The sequence below is a fragment of the Populus nigra genome, chromosome 14 (genome assembly GCF_951802175.1).
Source record: "Populus nigra chromosome 14, ddPopNigr1.1, whole genome shotgun sequence".
NCBI lineage: Eukaryota > Viridiplantae > Streptophyta > Magnoliopsida > Malpighiales > Salicaceae > Populus > Populus nigra.
The window spans coordinates 7,868,971-7,888,947 of record NC_084865.1 but is presented as its reverse complement, the minus strand read 5'-3'; the positions used below and the strand labels follow the sequence as shown (position 1 = coordinate 7,888,947).

Here is a 19,977-nt window from a genome sequence, read left to right as displayed (position 1 = left end):
ATATTAAAATAATATTTTTTTAAAAACAAAACTTCAAAACAATAATAATAAAATAATTTTAAACAATTTTTTTTAACATCTTAAAAACCATTTACAACACAATTCTAAACTACCATGAGTAAAAACCTCGCTCGCTATTGAATTTGAAGTTTTTTTTTCCTTCGTAATAAAACAAAAACGCCAACCGCAGTAAAAATTTGAATATTATCATCTTGACCGTAACTAGGTGAGACAGACGATTCCCTAAAGTAAATTTGTCCCCCGCCCCATCCCATCCAAAACCGAAACGACACAGTCTTTGTGGCCAAGCAATAAACCTCTGCCCCGCAATCAATAGTTGGCCCATAATTTCCTTTTCTTTTGTTTTTATTTTTTACACCTCTCTTTCTCTCATCAGGGCTTCGATCCTTTTCATATGAATAACTCCTTTTTATGAAAATTTCCGAATCGTAAGACCGCCAGCAAATCCTGCTGCCGGAAAAAAATTAATTGAATTCGGAAATGACAAACTCGAATAATACGGATCTATTCGATTCGTTTTTCAGAAGAGCAGATTTAGACGGTGATGGTCAGATCAGTGGTGCTGAAGCCGTCGGTTTCTTTCAAGGTTCCGGTTTGCCTAAGCACGTCCTTGCTCAGGTTCCTCGCAATCCACTGTTTCTCATCATTGTTTTTGGATTTGTTACTTATATATGTTAATTTCGATGTAGAACTAACTGTTATGATGTTTGCTGCAGCTAGGGTTATAAAAGATTAGGTTATTTGAATTTTTGAGGTTAGTTAAGACAGAAATTTTGATTTTGGATAATGATAAAATCAGTAAGTCATGTTTGCAATGGTGAATTATTATTATTATTATTGTTGCTACTGTCTTGTTGAGATCATCGAAAAAATTGACGATGCCTAGTTTTTGAGAGAGAAGTTGATGAATTACTACAGGTTTTTAGTTGATTCTAGAAGTAGAAAGAGTTTAACTTCAGGTAGTACGATAGAGTTTTGAATTTAAAATGGAGGTTTTTATTTGTTGGGTTCTGAGAAATGGGTAGTTGTGCTGAGTTTGGTGGATTTGCTCATAGCGTGCTGAGTTTTGTACTCTTTATCTCGCTGTTGATGTATTAACTATGTTTCTTCTTGTGCTATGTTCTACTACTGATTGAGCTTGCTTGGGTCCTAATGTTCATGTTGATAATGGATGTTAAGTCTCTAGAAGAAAACCTTTTGATTTGCTATTAGGTAATGCAGTAAAAAGAACTGGTTCTGCCATCAAAAGGCAGAAAACAAATGTATGCATGTTTGCATAACTAATAAGAAATGTTTGCTGTATATTCTTATTATTAGTAAATTTTGCTAACTGGGTTGAGACCATGTAAAGAATTGAAGATGTGTAGTTTTCAATTTTTAGGTCTGGTGTCTTTGAGAGAGAAGTTGATGAATACTACGTGAATGGAGGATTTTTAGTTGATTCTAGAAGTAAAAAATGTCGTTATGCTAGACATTTGGAGGTTTGTAGCTTGTTGAAAATGTTGTGTTCAGTTTGTGAATTGCATTTTGGTGTTTGAATATAAAGTGGAGGTTTTTTTTTTCTGTAGGATTGTGCAATAAATGGGTAGTGGCAGGTTTGGTGGGTTTTTGTTGGTTCAATCATAGCATGTGAAGTTTTGTACTTAATCTTGTGGTTGGTGTATTAACTATATTCTTTCTGTATGGGCTACATTCTACTTGAGATTGAGTTGAATTAGTTTCTAAATTTTATGTTAATGATGCATTTTAAATGTGGAAGAAAACTTTTTGATTTGTTGTTAGGCATATGACAGAGGGAAGAACGGGTTCTGCTGTTAAAAGACTGGAAACCTCTGTACTATGTGTGCACTTTTGCCTGTGCATGTGTGTGTAAGAATTTAAATGTTCCCACTTTTTTTGGAATGGTTTTCCATGTGAATATTCAACTTTTTTTTCCCCTCGGAGTCCCTTCATATTGGGGTCTCAAATAATGTTTTGTTAAACTGAGTGTGTGTGATTCACTTATGCTCTGTGCAGGTGTGGATGCATGCTGACCAGAGGAAAGCAGGCTACCTCGGTCTACAAGAGTTCTATAATGCACTTAAACTTGTTACTGTGGCTTACTTGTTACTGTGGCACAGAGTAAGCGAGAGTTGACCCCAGAAATAGTGAAGGCAGCATTATATGGTCCTGCTTCAGCTAAAATTCCTGCTCCTCAAGTTAACCTAGCAGCAACTCCTGCTCCTAAAGCATCAGCTCCTGCTCCTAAAGCATCAGCACCTGCTCCCCAGCTGGCTGGCACTATGTCAGCAGCATCAACAAATGTTGACATCAGACCACCACAAGTGCCTGGAAATGCAGTCACAAACCTGCAGTATTTTCCATCCCAGCAAGGCCAAGTTATGAGGCAACCCAGACCCCAACCCCAAGCCATGCCTCCTATTTCTGCTTCCCATCCACAATTCTTGTAAGTCAAGGTATGCCCAGGGGAGGTACCATGGCTGCTCCTTGGCCTCTGAATTCAAATATCTCAACAGATTGGCTTGGTGGAAGTGCTGGTGGCCTGACTTCACGAGCTCCTAGTAGAGGGACTAGTCCTACTACAACTCAGGATGGATTTGGGCTCAGTGCACCTGGTTTTACGCCCTCTGTTCAACCTAGACCACAGGTTTCTGCTGGGCAGATGGCAGCCCCTACTTGTAAACCACTAGAAGCAGCCATCACATCCAACCAACCTGCAACTAAGGATTTCAAATCAGTGGTTGTTTCTGGGAATGGTTTTGCTTCAGACTCGCATTTTGGCGATGTATTCTCTGCAACTCCTGCTCAAGCAAAGCAGAGTTCCTTATCAGCTGCACCTTCTACAAGCAGCGTACCTGTCTTGTCAGCTATTGTTCCATCTTCTGTCGGATCCCAACTTTCACTTAATTCAAGTTCCCTGGATTCTTTGCAGAGTACTTTTTCTCAGCTGCTTGCGGGTGGTCAATCAACAGCAAGACCAAACCAGCAGGTTCCACCTCAAAGTGTCACCTCTGCTCCTTCAACTGGTTTTCCTTCTGGATCTAGCAATGCATCTCTCAGTCAATCCCAGCCTCCATGGCCGAGGATGACTCAATCTGATATTCAAAAGTACACAAAATTGTTTGTGCAAGTTGACACAGATAGAGATGGGAAGCTTATTGGGGAACAGGCATGTAACCTTTTCTTAAGCTGGAGGCTACCAAGAGGTAGACTGCTAGACTTGTTTCCTTTTAATAATCCTGCTTAAACTGTGCAGTTTTGACGTGAACTCTTAAGATAATCTAAGATGAACAGTGAAAGCACAACCTACAACAGTATGCTGTTAGCTTAAGATTTATTATGTAAGTCAATTGTATTTCTTGCCTTTTTAGAAATTCATATTATGTGGTAGGATGAAAGGGTTTTTCTGAAGAATATGCTGGAGGACAGAGATGTGTTATCCCCTATAATATATTATCAAATAATTGGGTTGCTAGAAATGTTATTTCATGGATTGATCAGATTGCTATCGCAAGTGTCTGGTAAATAGTTGAGGCACACAATTAAGTATTCAAGTATGGTTTACTTTTCTTGACATTTCTTCTATATCATATTCCTTTCTTTTCATAATGTGTGGCGACTTTCTTTCTTTATATTTAGTTTCCTCAAAATGTGACAGTTTTGAGTTTGTGAATTTCTTCAAAGGCTAACATTTCATTAATTTACTGTACTCTTGATATTTCAGAGGCGTTGAAAAAAGTTTGGGATTTATCTGACCAAGATAATGACAGCATGCTTTCTTTGAGGGAGTTCTGCACTGCTCTCTATTTGATGGAGCGTTATAGAGAAAATCGTCCTCTTCCTTCAACACTTCCAACCACTATCATGTCCGATGAGACTCTGTTGTCTGCCACAAGTCACCCTGCAACTTCATATGGCAGTGGAACTTGGGGACCTGCTTCTGGTATATTCTTCCTTTTCATGCCATAGGCTTTCATTATTAGTTTTTTCCTCTTGCATTCTTTTTAAGTGGAAAAACAAATCTCAAAGGTTTGCAACAACAAGAAGTTGTGACAGTTGCACGACCATCACCTGCTGCTGCTAGGCCACCAAGGCCACCTGCTGCTCCTCATGCTGATGAAAAACATCCCACGCAACAAAAGCCCAATGTTCTTGTGCTTGAAAAACATCTCACGAATCAACTCAACCAAGAGGAGCAGGATGCTCTCAACTCAAAGTTCCAAGAGGCATCTCAGGCCAATAAAAAGGTATTTCTTATTCTTCTTGTGTGCTCATCATATGGGAGTGTTAATTTTGTGTGGTCGATGTGGTATTCATATATTATTATGTTAAAGTGAGAGAAATTTGTTTTCATTTGCCATTAAAAAGCTTTGAGTTGCATCAAGTTATAGAATGAAGATAAAGTATATGTGAGGTGTTTTTGTGTTTACAGATTTTCTAGGTTTTCTATGAATGGGATTAAAAACAAAAATCTTCTTGCTTATCTCTGAGTGCAGGTAGAAGAACTAGAAAAGGAAATATTAGATTCTAGACAAAAGATTGAGTTTTATCATGTCAAGATGCAGGAACTTGTAAGTACGCTCGCAATTTCTTTTTCCCTTTGTGAGAGTCAATGTCTTTTACATATGATGTCCTTTGCTATTATGTAAAAATTGCTTTGAAGTATTCAAGTTGAACTGTTTTAGCTGTATCTTGTCTGCTATGTTTGGACTATTGATTTTGGTTTTGGATGCAAGCTCCTCAAATCATTCTTTTTTTACTGGATGTATTATATATGCATAAACTAATTGTGCCTGACTCATTGTGCTTAAGTTCTGGATGAAAGCTCGTTTCATCATTTTATTTGCTATTGGATATCTCAAAAATGCACAAACTATAGCTTGAATTATCTCAAGGTCATGAATATACTAAGAGCTCAAAACCAAAAGGTATGAGTCAGTGGCATCAAATGCCTTATTATGATTTGTGGTTTAAGTAAAAAAAAAAAACAAATAAATTCAAACTGGACTGACTATACTGATAAAAGTAAAGAAAAGAATTGTTCAGCTCCCTTTTTTTTTTTTATAGTAAACATACTATAAAAGGTCCTAGGTTTATTCTTGGGTTTTCCACTAGAAGGTCCTAGGTTCAAACTGTGAAGAGGGGTGGGGTGGGGGAAATAGCCCCATTTGGGTAGCCCAAGTCCCTTTGGGCACCTTCCATTGAACCATAAAACAATTTAAACATAGTAATGGAGTGAAAGAAAACTTGGACAGTTTCTTTAGGCAGCTGATCCTGTCCCAGTTAACTAACATGCAAGAATTGGTTTAAGAAAATGCATGAAGGTATTCCGCCTAATTTAAACCTGTCTACTTTGTCTTTGAGTGGTTGAGGTCGAGAGCATGAAAATATGTGTTTGCTGATATTCCTATTGCCATTCTTCTGTTATTTGGCATCAGATTTTATATAAAAGTCGATGTGACAATCGACTTAACGAGGTCACAGCAAGGGTATCTACTGATAAGCATGAGGTACCTCTCTTTCTTGCATGATTTGCTTGTATTGTCCATGTAATATCTATTGCTTATTGAACTAACAGGAGCAACTTGTGTGTTTCAGGTTGAGACATTAGGAAAGAAGTATGAAGAAAAATACAAGCAGACTGGAGATGTTGCCTCCAAACTAACCATTGAAGAGGCTACATTTCATGATATTCAGGTAATTTAGGAACTTGTGGTGAGTTTTATCCATGCTTATCTCTTTCTTTTATGTACACTTTTTTGGATATCAAACAAACTTATATTGTCCTTGATAACTGCAGGAGAAAAAAATGGATTTATATCGGTCAATTGTTAAAATGGAAGAAGGGGGAGCTGCTGATGGCGTGGTGAAGGTACACTGTAATAACCATTAGTTTCTGGAGATAGTATGAAACTTGTGTGTAAGGCCTTTTTTACTGGATTTTGCAGGAGCATGCTGAGAATATCCAATCGAGTCTTGAGGAACTAGTAAACTGTGAATGAATGCTGTAAACTATATGGATTGCGTTCTAAACCAATCTCACTGGTGGAACTTCCATTTGGTATCTCCATGATGTTATCAACCCTCTTTGGTTTTATATTGCCTGTCTAATCTTGAAAATATTTGGCCCATTTAGATGGTTGTTTTACTTCAATTTGGCTTGTTCTGTTACTTGTATGCGAAAAACAATTGAGCTATGACAATTAAGCCACTCTTCTTTCTTCTTGTGTTTCAGTAGGAAAAATACACCATGTTGTATCTCTTATGAACCACGAACTTTTTATTATTTTGGTGTTAACTGCATTTCCAATGCCCCCAAAATGTTTCAAATTTCAGACCTGCAATTTTTTATCCATTTCAAAGGATCATGCTGTATTTTCCTTCACCGGCTACCTCGCATCTTTACCTTTTCTTTCTACATCAGGATCATTACTTACTCTCTTCCTCTTGATCTTTCTTTAGGCTGGCAACGTGGAATCCAGGAAGCTGCAGCTGATTGGGATGAACGTTGGGACAAGTTTGACAACGAAGGTATGCTAAATAATTGTTTGTTGGATTTAGTTGACTTTGATTTTGCTCTGGAGGGATTGGAGTTCCTTTTCACTTGGGTACATGATGCTTTCTTTTCAGCATTAAGTCTCAACCTCATTAAAGCTCTTACGAACATTGTTAATTGTGACTTTCAGGATTCACATTTGTCAAAGAGCTCACCTTGGATGTATGAAATGTTGTAGCTTCTCCAAAACCAAAAACTTCAGTTCCAAAAGAAACAACTTCCACAGATAAGGATTCAGGTGCGAAGTCAGAAAAGGTTTCAAGGCCAAGCAAATCAAATTCTGAGAAAGATTAGTTGGATCATCAACATGAGAATGGCACTCTAAAATGTCCTCCTTACAGTCCTGTCAGAAGGAGTACAACAGAGAGCCACCAATCCAGTGAATTCCGAGACTCCCCATTTAAAGAAAGTGGTGCAGAGAATTCACCCCGTGCTAGAGAGATCCAAACGTATGGTTCAATTTTTTATCTTTGCAACAATATATATTGCTGTCCGTCCCTCGAAGTTAAGTTTTACCAAAAAAAAAAGTTGTTGGCATGGCATGACAGTTCAAATGAGTCTGTCCTGCTTTATGTGCTCTGCTTTTAATGCTTCATTTGGATGTTTAAGCTTACTGGTACACTTGCGCAGTGATGTGGGTGGTACTGAATCTCTGCATTCTGGTGACATAATTGTTGAACCTGGCTGGGGTACATTTGATGACACACATTATGATACAGAATCAGCCTGGGGCTTCAATTCTGTCAGTGGCAAGGTATGGAAACTTGGGTCTTATGCTTTCTATTTGATGTTGGCAATAGGATTTCTTGGTGCTTAAGAATTGTGGAAGTTGTTTAAAGTCGAAGGAAGGGATTGGTGTGCTTTTATGCGTGACATACATTTTCACACGCTTTATTATGAACTTTATTTATGTTTATTTAGGCAATTCTATTACTTTGCATGAAATTGAAATCTATAGTTTTGATTGTGGGAACTGAGTGGTGGTTGGTTTGGCACTGGAACTGTTTAATCTCTTTCTGTACCTTTTCTTCTTTCTTGCCTTGTTCAGAAAACTGATTGGATTGATCTAATATTGTTCTTGCAGGAAATGGATTTCAGCATTGGTGAATTTGGTTTAAATCCAATAAAAACAGGGTCCTCACATGGAGATAACATGTTCCCAGGGAAGGGCCAGTTTATGTTTGATTCTATTCCAAGCACCCTGGCTCATAACCAGGGGAACAGCTCGTATGCTTTTGCAGATTCTGTTCCAAGCACCCCTGCATATAACCCACAGAATGCGTTTGCAGATTCTGTTCCAAGTACCCCTGCCTATAACACAGGAAAGAGTCCATTTTCATTTGCAGATTCTATCCCAAGCACCCCAGCATACAATTTAGGGAACTCTCCACGAAGGTTTAGTGAAGGTTCAGAGGACCACCCTTTTGACAGCTTCTCTAGGTTTGATTCATTTAACATGCATGATGGTGGATTATTTCAATCTCCTCGCCATTCTCTTTTAAGATTTGATTCCATGCAGAGCACTAAGGACTCGGATCAAAGTTATGGATTCCCATCAAGGTTTGATTCCTTTAGAGAATTTGGAGACTCTAATCGAAGTCATGGGTTTTCGAGGTTTGACTCATTCAGAGAGTCTGATCAGAATCATGGGTTCTGGAGGTTTGATTCCTTCAAAGAGTCTGATCCTGGTCATGGGTTCTCATCAAGTTTCAGTTCATTTGGAGAATCTAGAGATACTGATCATAGTCATGGATTCTCAAAGATGGATTCATTTAATGCCCATGACAGTGGGTTCTTCCAAGCATCTGACAATTCCCTAGCAAGGTTTGATTCTGTTCGTGGCTCTAAAGACTTTGATAATAGCCATGGGTTCTCATCATTTGATGATACGGATCCATTTGGCTCAAGTGGACCATTTAGGACATCACTAGAGAGTGAAACTCCGAAGGGAAGTTCTGATAACTGGCGAGCGTTTTAGCTTCTGTTTTAGCGAGTGTTTCATTTGGTGGCGTAATTTTTTCGATTAGGATTGGATAAATGTACGTAATTTTTTCGATTAGGATTAGATGAATGTTTATAATTTTTTTTTTAGAAAAAGGTTTACTGTCACTCAATGGTTGTGATGTGAAGTAAAATTTGTGTTCTTCATTTATCAAGGACTCCATTGCCAAATGGTTTTTTCTCGTTTGGTATTGGGATTTATTTTTTGTATCTGTAAATTATTTTTTCTTGTTTGGCATTGTGAATTTTTTTTTTGTTTTTAAATTATTTTTTGTGATTTTTAATTACCTATTGATATTAAAAATAATCTTTTTAATTTGTTTTTTTAACATATTTTCAAATTAAAAACAATTTAATACTAAAGATAACATCACAATTCTGTTTTAACCATTCAACATTTGAATGGCATAGGATGCAAGGAGTTGTTATTAGTCCATCTGGTAATTTACTTTCAAAGATCTAATCAAGTTCCAATGATGTATAAGGGAAATCATCGATTATTGCCTCAATCTAAAGATAGGACAAGGCAACAATAAAGAGATTCTTAAAAAATGATTTTTTTTGTTATTGAAAATTGATATAAAATAATATAAATTATATTATCATCTCATTTAATAATTTAAAATTTTAAATTAAGATAATGTTTTTGATATGATACTAGAATTTTTGTAACTAAATGATCAAATCTTACAACCTATATCTTTGTAATTAAAATTAAATTTAAGCACGGGTAATGATAAATTTGTTTAATTTTCAAGATCAATAAACTTTTATTGAAAAAGTATGTTAGAAAAATAATATAAATCATATACTAAAACTATATTCAATAACTTAAGTTTTTATGTTGAGATAATTGTTCGATAAAAATCACATAAATCACATAATAACAAAGATATAAACAATCTTTTACATATAATGATGGGAGAAATCCTATTTTCTAGACTTAAAGAAGTAATGATTTTGTTTACCAATTTATGTATAGGTAAATAACACAGGAATGTCCTCTAATGGTTCTATTGATGTTGAGCTATTTAAATTTAGATTGACAATATAAATGGATGAAGTTCATGATGATGTTCTATTAGCTCATTGTATAGGAAAATAAGTTTATCAATTGTGGTTTTCAAGTTAAGAATGTGATTCATATTGTCTAACCAAACACGCATTAGAGTTTTCTAAAAAAAATTATGTTTGTTTTAGTTTTTAAACGTTCTATCTGTCTATTTGTATTTCTAAGAAGTTAAAAATATATGCTAGTTAATATTTGTCTAATTTTATATTAAAGTTATTTATTTGAGTCTCAATTATGTTTGGGGTTTTTCTAGATTTGGAGGGTTGTTCCAAGCATGTAATGATTATTTACACCATGTACAAGGGAAAAAGTAAGGAAGCCATCCCATATCCACTATAATTTTCCTTTTAAGACATGATGGCGCATGAGCTCACGCGCTGCTAGTGATAATGGCACGTGAAGACCATGCATTGCCACTTTTCTACCATTCTTAGAAACTTTCCAGTGTGGTTCTTGAGCTTCCCATAGTCTCTCCAACATGTTTCTTAACCTTTTGAAAGACTATTTTGCAAATTCTAAATTTTTAGTGTGTTTAAACTATTTTTAAATTTTAAGTTTTTGTGGGTTGTAAACATATAATTGTGAGGTGTGTGAGTAAAAATATAGTAAGAAAAGGAATGTGTGTGTTGCATTTTTTTTTGTTACATTTTATTTTATTTTATTTTATTTTGTGTTAAATAGATAAAAAAAATGATAAAACATAAAAAATTTTAATTAATCAAAATTTTAAGCATGCATTTTGGATTTAATAACCAGTTTACTAAATTTATAAGAATTTGAGTAATATTTCAATAACCGATAAAATTTTAATTCATGAGAATTAATGGTCAATATTTCATTATAAATGCTAGACCTACAAGTAGACTAATATTTAAATATCAAGAGTTGAACAGAAAATTCTTAGAATTATTTTAGATATTCACCAATATTATTTGGGAGTATTTTTCCCCACAGCACACAAGTTGTGTAAAACCCTTTCGCCTTCCAGAATAGGTGAACCTTGTCAGTGCACCTACATAGATCTTTTCTATAAGAATTCATTGGGGCACATGAGCCCATAATAAATTTAAAAAGCTAGATTTATTTACATGAATAAATCTTCATACCATGCTATAAATATACCACCAGTTAGGAACCCATCAAAACCTTTAAACCACATTCATACCACATAATGCAATTTACCTTAGGTAAGGTGCGTAAGGGGTGCTAATATCTTTTCTAGCTATAAACAATCACCTATCCTTAGAATCTCTAATAAAACCAGTACATCTCGGGTTTCCTAATGACCCTGAACCAAACAAGTAGGTGGTTCAAAGAGGCTTTCAATAAACTTCATCAAGATACATGGGCTAAGGTGAATTCAAAAAGATATTTAATAATTAAGTAAAAGCCTTAATTAATTTTTTTTATGTTCAAAAAGGTCCTAGAGGTGGGCATTCATACATTACAAAAGACTAGAATAAGAAGATTCAAATATACTAATGTTGATCTTTCACTATTGTTTTGTTCATAACTAAAGCTACGAAAGGAATTTTAATGCGATTTTAGTTTCATTGGAAAATAGACATCCATAGTTTTCTAGTGATATATAGAATGAATTCCAATGTATTATTATGAGAGATAACCATGCATTTGAAGTTGAGTTTCGATTCTACCACCAAATTAAAAAATGACTTTAATCTTATTTAAATTAGTTGGACTATTGTTTTATTTATATAAGGTGTCAGGGATATGGATATTATGCTTTGGACTATCTAAACAAGAGAATCATGATGATTAGAGACAATGGTGATATCAAATATAAAAGTGACAGATTTGATTGTGAAGGTATGCCACCATTGGAGAATAGTGATAGGGATGAGTTAGCATTACCGGTTGAGGAGTCCTTAGTTTCATTAAGGAAGATGAAAACAAAGGGAGAATATCTTCCATACGCGTTGCTATGTACAAAATAAGATGTGTAGTTTAATTATAGATAGTGGAAGCTGTATTAATATTTGTAGTACCACCCTTATTAGTAAACTGATTTGTGTACTGTTAAACATGCTAAACCATATAAATTGCAATGGATGAGTGATAGTGGGGAAGTGAAGGTTACTAAGTAGGTTGTGGTTCCATTTTCTATTGGGAAGTATGTTGATGAGGTTCTATGTGACGTGGTACCAATGCAAACAAGTCATATCTTATTGGGGAGACCATGAAAATATGATAGGAAGGCAATATATAATGGTGTTTGAAATAGATATACAGTTGTAAAAGATGGTAAAACCATCACCCTTGTACCCTTTACACTCAAACAAGTGTATGATGATCAAATAAAATTAAAAAGTGAGCATAAGGCTATAAGAAGAGAAAATCAAATTGAGGAACAAGGGGATAGAAGACAATCAAATTCGTCCATATCCTAAAACACCACATCTACACCCATTCGGCCACCACCCAAAGAACCCCAAACCTGACCGAGAGTGAAGGTAAAATAAGAGGAGTGAAGAAAGTCAGTAATTGTGATGAGATTTGTGTGGAAAAACAAAAAAATCAACCTAATTTTTATGTTAGAGAGGGTGAGGTTAGATCTGTATTTTTCATTAACAAGTTAATGGTTTTACTTTTATATAAGGAGGCTTGCTTTAATACTAATGAGATCGACCATTGTGTTTCTAGTGTGGCTATTTCTTTGTTACAGGAGTTTGATGATTTGTTCCCCGACGATATTCCTAGCGGATTACCACCATTGAGGGGGATAAAGCATCAACTTGATTTCATACCTGGAGCTTCAATTCCTTAACTAACCAGCCTATAAAAGCAATCCCAAGAAAATGAGAGAGCTTCAAAGACAAGTTGATGAGCTGATGGAAAAAGGGTATCATGAGAGTATGAGCCCATGTGCTATACCCGTGCTACTTGTGCCTAAGAAGGATGAAACATAGAGGATGTGTGTTGATTGCTGAGCCATCAACAACATAACGGTAAAGTATAGACATCTCATTCCAAGGCTTGATGACTTATTAGATGAGTTACATGGATCCTATATTTTCTCTTAATTTGACTTGAAAAGTGGGTATCATCAGATTATGATGAAAGAAGGTGATGAGTGGAAAACAACATTAAGACTAAGCATGGTTTGTATAAATAGTTGGTAATGTCATTTGGACATATAAACGCACCTAGTACATTTATACGTTTAATGAATCATTTGTTGTGTGCATTAATAGGTAAGTTTTTGGTTGTGTATTTCGATGACATTCTAATCTATATAACAAGAACTTAACTAAGCATGTTGATCATTTGCATAATGTACTTAATGTGTTACGTAGTGAGAAATTATATGCTAATCTTAAAAGTGTACCTTTTGGATGGAGAAAATTGTGTTTTTTAGCTATGTTGTAACCGTATAGGGTATCGATATGGATAAGGAGAGGGTTAAGGTCATCCGAGATTGGCTTACACCAAAATCGATAAGGAGGTTTCATGGGTTAACTAGTTTTTATACGCATTTTATGAAAGATTTCAGTACATTAGCTGCACCCTTAAATGAAATTGTAAAAATGCCAGTTGGGTTTAAATGGAGGGAGGAACACGAATGGGCTTTTGTTCTTTTGAAAGAGAAATTATGTTCTACTCTTGTTTTGGCTTTACCTAACTTTAGAAAAATATTTGAGATAGAATGTGATACATTTGGGATAGGAATAAGTGTTGTTTTGATGTAGGATCAGAGACCTATTACGTATTTCAATGAGAAGTTAAGTGGAACAACCTTGAACTATCCCACTTATGACAAAGAACTCTATGCGCTGGTACAAACACTTAAGACATGACAACATTACTTATGGCCAAAAGAGTTTGTAATCCATTCAAATCATAAGTCTTTGTAGCATCTGAAAGGATAAGGTAAGTAGAATAAGAGATATACAAAATGAGTTGAATTCATTGAACCTTTTCCTTACGTAATCAAGTATAAGCAAGGAAAAGAGAAGATCATGGCTAATACACTTTTGTACATATATGTTCTTCTAAACACCATGAATTGTATGTTAATGATTTTGACTTTGTCGAGATTTATAATGCATGTGGACATTTGACTTTTGGTAAGTTTTATTTGATGGATGATTACTTGTTCAAAGAGAATAGATTGGGTGTTCCTGCTAGTTCTTTGCTTGAATTGCTTGTTCATGAAGCAGATGAGGGTGGTTTAATGAGTCACTTTGGGGTTGCAAAAACTTTGGATGTATTGCATGAGCATTTTTATTGGCCAAAGATAAAAAGAAATGTGCAATAAATATGTGAATAATGCATTGCTCGTAGAAAGACAACATCTAGAGTACAACCGCATAAACTATATACACCATTATCTGTGCCTACTAAACCTTGAGCAGATATCTCTATGGACTTTATTTTAGGTTTACCTAAGTCAAAAAAGATAGAGATTCTATTTTTGTTGTGGTTGATAGGTTTTCTAAGATAGTGTATTTCATTGCATGCCATGAGATAAATGATGCATCTCATATCGCAGACTTGTTCTTTAGGGAGGTTGTACATTTGTATAGCAGTCCTAGGAGTATAGTGTCAAATCATGATGTTAAGTTTCTTAACTACTTTTGGAAGACTTTGTGGGGAAAGTTGGGACCTAAACTCTTATTTTTTGTAACTTGTCATCCTCAAACAGATGGACAAACTAAGGTAGTGAATAAGACTTTATCTAAACTTTGTGTGTTATTATTTAAAAGAATCTGAAAAGTTAGGAATAATGTTTGCCTTTTGTTGAGTTTGCTTATAATAGAACTATGCACTCAATCACTAACTTTTTTCTTTTTGAAATTGTTTATGGGTTTAATTTACTAACTTCTATGAACTTAATTCCTTTACCTTTTGAAGAAAGAGTAAATTTAGATGGTGAAAAGAAGACAAAGATGGTGAGATAACTCTATGAGGGAGTTCGACTACAAATAAAAAAAAAGAACAGACTATATGTTTCTAAAGTAAATAAGGGGTGTAAACAAGTTGTTTTCCAATCCGGTGGTTAGGCTTGGATACACATGTATAAGGAACGATTCCTAACCAAAAGAAATCAAAATTAAAGCCTCATGGTAATGGTCCATTTTAGATTTTAGATAGGATCAATAATAAAGAATATAAAATTGATCTTTCAAGTGAGTATGGTGTTAGTGCTACCTTTAATGTTGATCTTACTTTGTTTGACACAGGTTTTGATTCGAGGTTGAATCCTTTCAAGGAAAGAGGGGATGGCGTGGATAAGCCTATAAACACTAGCAAAGACCCATTACATATTCCAAATGGATCAATGACTCAGTCCAAGATGAAGGCATTTAATGTATTAGTTTTGAAGGTTTCGACCAACTCAGATTTGTAAGGCCCATTAGAGTATTAAGAGGAGGCCTTAGTACATCTTATCCATGTGTAAGAGGAGCCTAATCCTACCTTATTTGGTCCATGAGATTTCGACAATAAGGTTGCTAATTTTCTAAATTTTTGGCCAGCCCATGTGTTCTATAGATTCCTGATTAGTTTTGGATTTCCTATTATGTATAAGAGCACTTATTATTTCCTTTAAGTATTAGGATTTATTATTTTGTTTATTTTCTTGTCAAGTGAGGAGAAAACACAACAAATGAAACAAAAGAATTCAAATTGACTAAGAAAACAAAGTGGCAACAAAGCTTCCGAATTATGCAAGGAGATTATTGCAGCAACTTCAATTGTGTTTCCTAGTATTAGAAGGATTCTAAGAGGTGGCAAAAGAAGGGAATTAATACCAACATTACTTTCCTTTCAAAAAAAAAGAAAAAAAAGTGATCAAAATCCTACTACAACTTGGAAACAACATGAGCAACTACCTTTTCTTTAGTTTCTAGGATTGATGGGCTGCATGGAAGGCTAGAATTAGTTCTGTAATATTTTCTTTCTTTTTCTTCTTCTCACGGCAAAACAAGGATTTAATATTATGAGCTTTATTTTATTTTGTTAGCTACAACTTAATGCTTGTTTGAACTTAATTAATACTTTGTTCTCAGCTAGGATCCAAGATTTATTTGGATTAGGTTATGAGTTTTTTAGTTTAAGGTTTTTGGGTCAATTTTATAAGTGGATCAATTCAGTCCACTAGGTAGATCCATTAGGGTTAATTTTTTCAAGAACCATTTAAACATATGTAACCTAAATTTCAGCAACCATTGATGAATAATACTTTTGAATTTTTTCATTTTAATACGTGAGAGTGATTCTTGCATTCTTCAGTTATTGAATGAACTGAATCTGCCTTATCTAAGATTAATTGGCTTCGTGGCGTTATTCGACTTCATTCTCATAATATTGGTGCCTTGAGACAGGTTTTCATTGTGTCACACTCCTATCAGGCCTATTTCGGCTTTTCAGGATCAAATCTTAATCTAGATTGTGGGTTGCTTGACCACGTGATCATGAGGTTTGCATCACTCGAGTAGATTGTCCTTTTCATATTATATGGAGGATTAATGACAATACCTACAAATTGGATCACTATGTGAGTATAATGTTAGTGTTATATTTAATGTTTCTAATCTCTTTTTATTTGATGTAGGTGATGATTTGAGGACAAATCCTTTCAAAAGAGAGGGAATGATGCGATCCAAGCAACACCAAGAGATCCATTAGAGGTTTTAGTTGGTCTAGTGACAAGATTTAGGGCTAAGAGGTTTAAGGAGGTTTTCAATGGACTTCTTCAAGATACATGAGCTAAGATGGACTTCAAAAAAATAATAAATAATTAAGTATAAACCTTGATTAATTTATTCATGTTTAAGAAGGGCTAGTAGGTAGGTATTCAGATATTACAGAAAGACTGGAATTAGAAGATTCACATATGTCAATTTTGATCTTTCATTATTGTTTTGGTCATAACTAGAGCTATGAAAAGAATTTTAATACAATTTTAATTTCATTGGAAAATAGACTCTCATAACTTTCCAGTGATATATATTAGGGTATAACTAGAACGACTTCCAATGCATTAATATAAGAGAAAACCATGTGTTTGAAATTAGGTTTTGATTCTGCCACTAGATTAAAAAAAATGACTATAATCTTATTTAAATTAGTTGGATTATTGGTTTATTTATCTTTTAGTTATTTTTAGGCCTTTTATAGATATTAGGGTTTTTATTTAAATTTAGGATTATTGGATTATTATTATTTATTAATTTTATTCGTATTCATTAGGGATATCCTGTTAAACTTCGGATTCTTTCTAGTATAAATACTCTTTTTTAAAGACTTTTTTTTTAAAAAAACTATTTTTAATAAAGAAACTAGCATTTTTGCTATCTTTTTATGTAGTTGAGTGATTCCAATACTAAGTTCTTGTTTGAACTTGCAAACTCTTTGAATGACTGATTAACTTCGTTGTGATTTTATACTACTTGTTCACGTCTTTTTATAGGCTTTGGTTCTCCATGGCAGGTTCTTGTTGGATCAAGATGCAAACCATTTAAATTTGATTTTATTATATATTGGAAGGTGTCTATATTAATATTACAAAGAGACCCTTAGAGGAAGGTACTAGTCATTATATGTGGGTAGGTTGGCCTACCTATAGTCTCAAATGGGTCCGTTGCCACTCGTACAAACCTTAAAAGGTTGACTCAATGCATATAAGGTGCATAAAGTATAGACCAAGGCAATGCTATATTAACTACAAATCATAACTAAGAGGACTTTCAATAGGAGTTTGAGGTTTCATGTGTGCTAGTTTATAGAGTCAACAATGAAGAGAGATAAGGATTTAATATACCTACTTTATCTATCTCTATTAATTATACTAAAAGTAAGTCACTGCCCAAAGTATGAAACATGCTTTGTACTTAACTCGATGATCTACACTTTAGGGCTAAACCCATCAGGACACCACTAATTCCTCAGTGTTGACATAAAGTGATGCAAATGAAAATGATGTGTAGTGGGTGCATGGTCATAACTTCCATATTCAAATTTAGATTCAAATTCGAGAATCGTTCATGAATTTTCAGTCAATAGTTAACGGTTCCAATTTGTCCTGAATTTCGGTTTTTGTGACTGAAAATTCACATTTTGTTTTTCCTTTCAATAGAAAGGAGAAAGAATTCAGATAGTGCGTGTTTTGACATACTATACAAAATTAATCAAAGAGATAGATCCAATCCAAAAAAGGAAGGAGTTCTTTTAGGAAAGGGATTCAGATTAAGAAAAATGGGATTCAAGATACAAGTACAAAAGTACAAAAAAAAGAAGTTTAGTAAGAAAAAAAAGGGGGGGTATTTTCGTCTATTTTTTATTTCTATTGCCTTGGCGACATGGCCGAGTGGTAAGGCGGGGGACTGCAAATCCTTTTTCCCCAGTTCAAATCCGGGTGTCGCCTGATCAACAAAAGACGCGAAATACCTTATTCTGTTTTGCAGATATATTGTCCCCAATAGAAACAGCGGAGGAAAAAGACTCGTGATATTTCCAAGAGTGCTGCTGCTTATTTTGTTTGCGCTTAATCTTTCCCGATTCTACTAGCAATCATACAAGAACTTCTTATAATTAATTGGTTCTAATTAATTGAATTGGATTTTTTGGATTGTTTCATCAATGGTATTGGACAAAATCTTTTTTTTTTTTACTCTGCACCAGCGATACTAATATTATTATTAGTGACTATTATTAGTGAAAAATAATGGAAAAAAGTGAACAATACTAGCAAAATTCCTTCATATTCATAGAGATAGGGGACATAATTCACATGGATATAGTAAGTCTCGCTTGGGCTGCTTTGATGGTAGTCTTTACATTTTCCCTTTCACTCGTAGTATGGGGAAGAAGTGGACTCTAGGGATACTACTAGTTGAGTTGAGAAATGAAACTCTATCAATTCTTTTATAGATCGTTCTGCAAAGACTTTTTAATTTAACTATTTTAAATTGAACTATTTATATTGAAATTGAATTCAATTTCAAAATTCTATTCGATTCGAGTGGAGTAATTTATTCTATGAATAATATTTGAATAATACCCTTTTAATCATAATCAAATAAATATTTTAATGATTCCAGTGTTCATATTTCAAAAGTAAAAAGAATACAAATGATAGGAAAGTTATTCCAACCGAATTCTTCCTAAATTCTTTATGATGATAAACCGGCTCTTATCAGAGTTATATATGGACAATAAGGAGCAGCGGAACCTTTTTAACTTTTTATTTGTTTGCCTTTTTCCGGTTCAAAGACAAAAGAAAGTAGTTCTTTTTTTAGTTATTTAAAAGTTATTAAATTAAGTGATTTTCTACGGGAAATAAAATAGACATAGTGATTCTCTAACGGGATACTCCGCATACTAAGATATTTTCTTGGAGAAGTCACATATTGCGTACTTAGTACTTAGTTTAGTATTTTTTTTTATTATTTCGTTTTATAAATTCGATTTATGCTATACTTTATTGACTTGACTCATTTCATATTATGATTCAAAGATTTAAAATCGGCGGGGTTTACTAATCCTTTTCTTTTCGTCGAAATCTGAAAAAGTTTTTATAAAACTCCTTTCCTTGGATGTGTTCAATTAATTACTTCTTTGAAATGCTAAAAAAAGATTTCTTGATTTTCTTTTATTAATACATACCCCAACTATTCTTTTTTTTTTCTTTTCATTGATTTGATTATTTCGATGGATTCCGGGATTCATATTGAAAATAATCAGAAATCCAGGAATTGGAATCATAAGAGTAAGAGGCGCCTTTCAACTATTCCAGATTAATTGGAACCAACACAAATCAAACATATGAAGAAAAGAAATCAAATTTGAACCTTATGTACATTCCATATAGATAATTAATATCTATTGTCTATATATCTATCTATATATGACTATGAAGATGACATTCTAGATTGATCCATATAGTATTCATCCCTATTTGGTGATAAATAAAGCATCCATACTTTTTTTGATCTCGCAGAGATTTCATAAAACAGGCTTTCTAAAGACCCCAAAAGGTCAATCTTGGCATGAATTGTTAAGGATCCGATAAGTCCGACATTGATTCCCTCAGACGTGTCAATTGGGCAAATGCGCCCATAGTGACTAGGATGGATATCTCGTATACAAAAACTAGCAGTTCGCCCTGTCAATCCTCCAGGGCCCAAATAACTCGATTTTCTCCCATGAACTATTTGTGTCAATGGATTCGTTCGATCCAAAACTTGAGATAAGGGGTGTAATCTGAAAAAAGATTCATAAGTGGTTGTTAATGGAGTTGAAGTTACCAAATTTTGAGGGGTCGGTATCAATTTATGCCTAATTGCTCCACATATAGTTCCTCTAA

At 34.3% G+C, this 19,977-nt stretch overlaps 1 non-coding gene and 1 pseudogene across 1 annotated transcript; both read left to right on the top strand.

Moving 5' to 3' along the window:
• Positions 1 to 329: 329 nt before the first annotated feature.
• Positions 330 to 7,330, top strand: LOC133673080 (uncharacterized; annotated as a pseudogene).
• Positions 7,331 to 17,965: 10,635 nt separating this feature from the next.
• On the top strand, positions 17,966 to 18,036 carry TRNAC-GCA (transfer RNA cysteine (anticodon GCA)). Its single transcript has one exon. It is a non-coding gene; the product is annotated as a tRNA-Cys (tRNA).
• Positions 18,037 to 19,977: the final 1,941 nt, after the last annotated feature.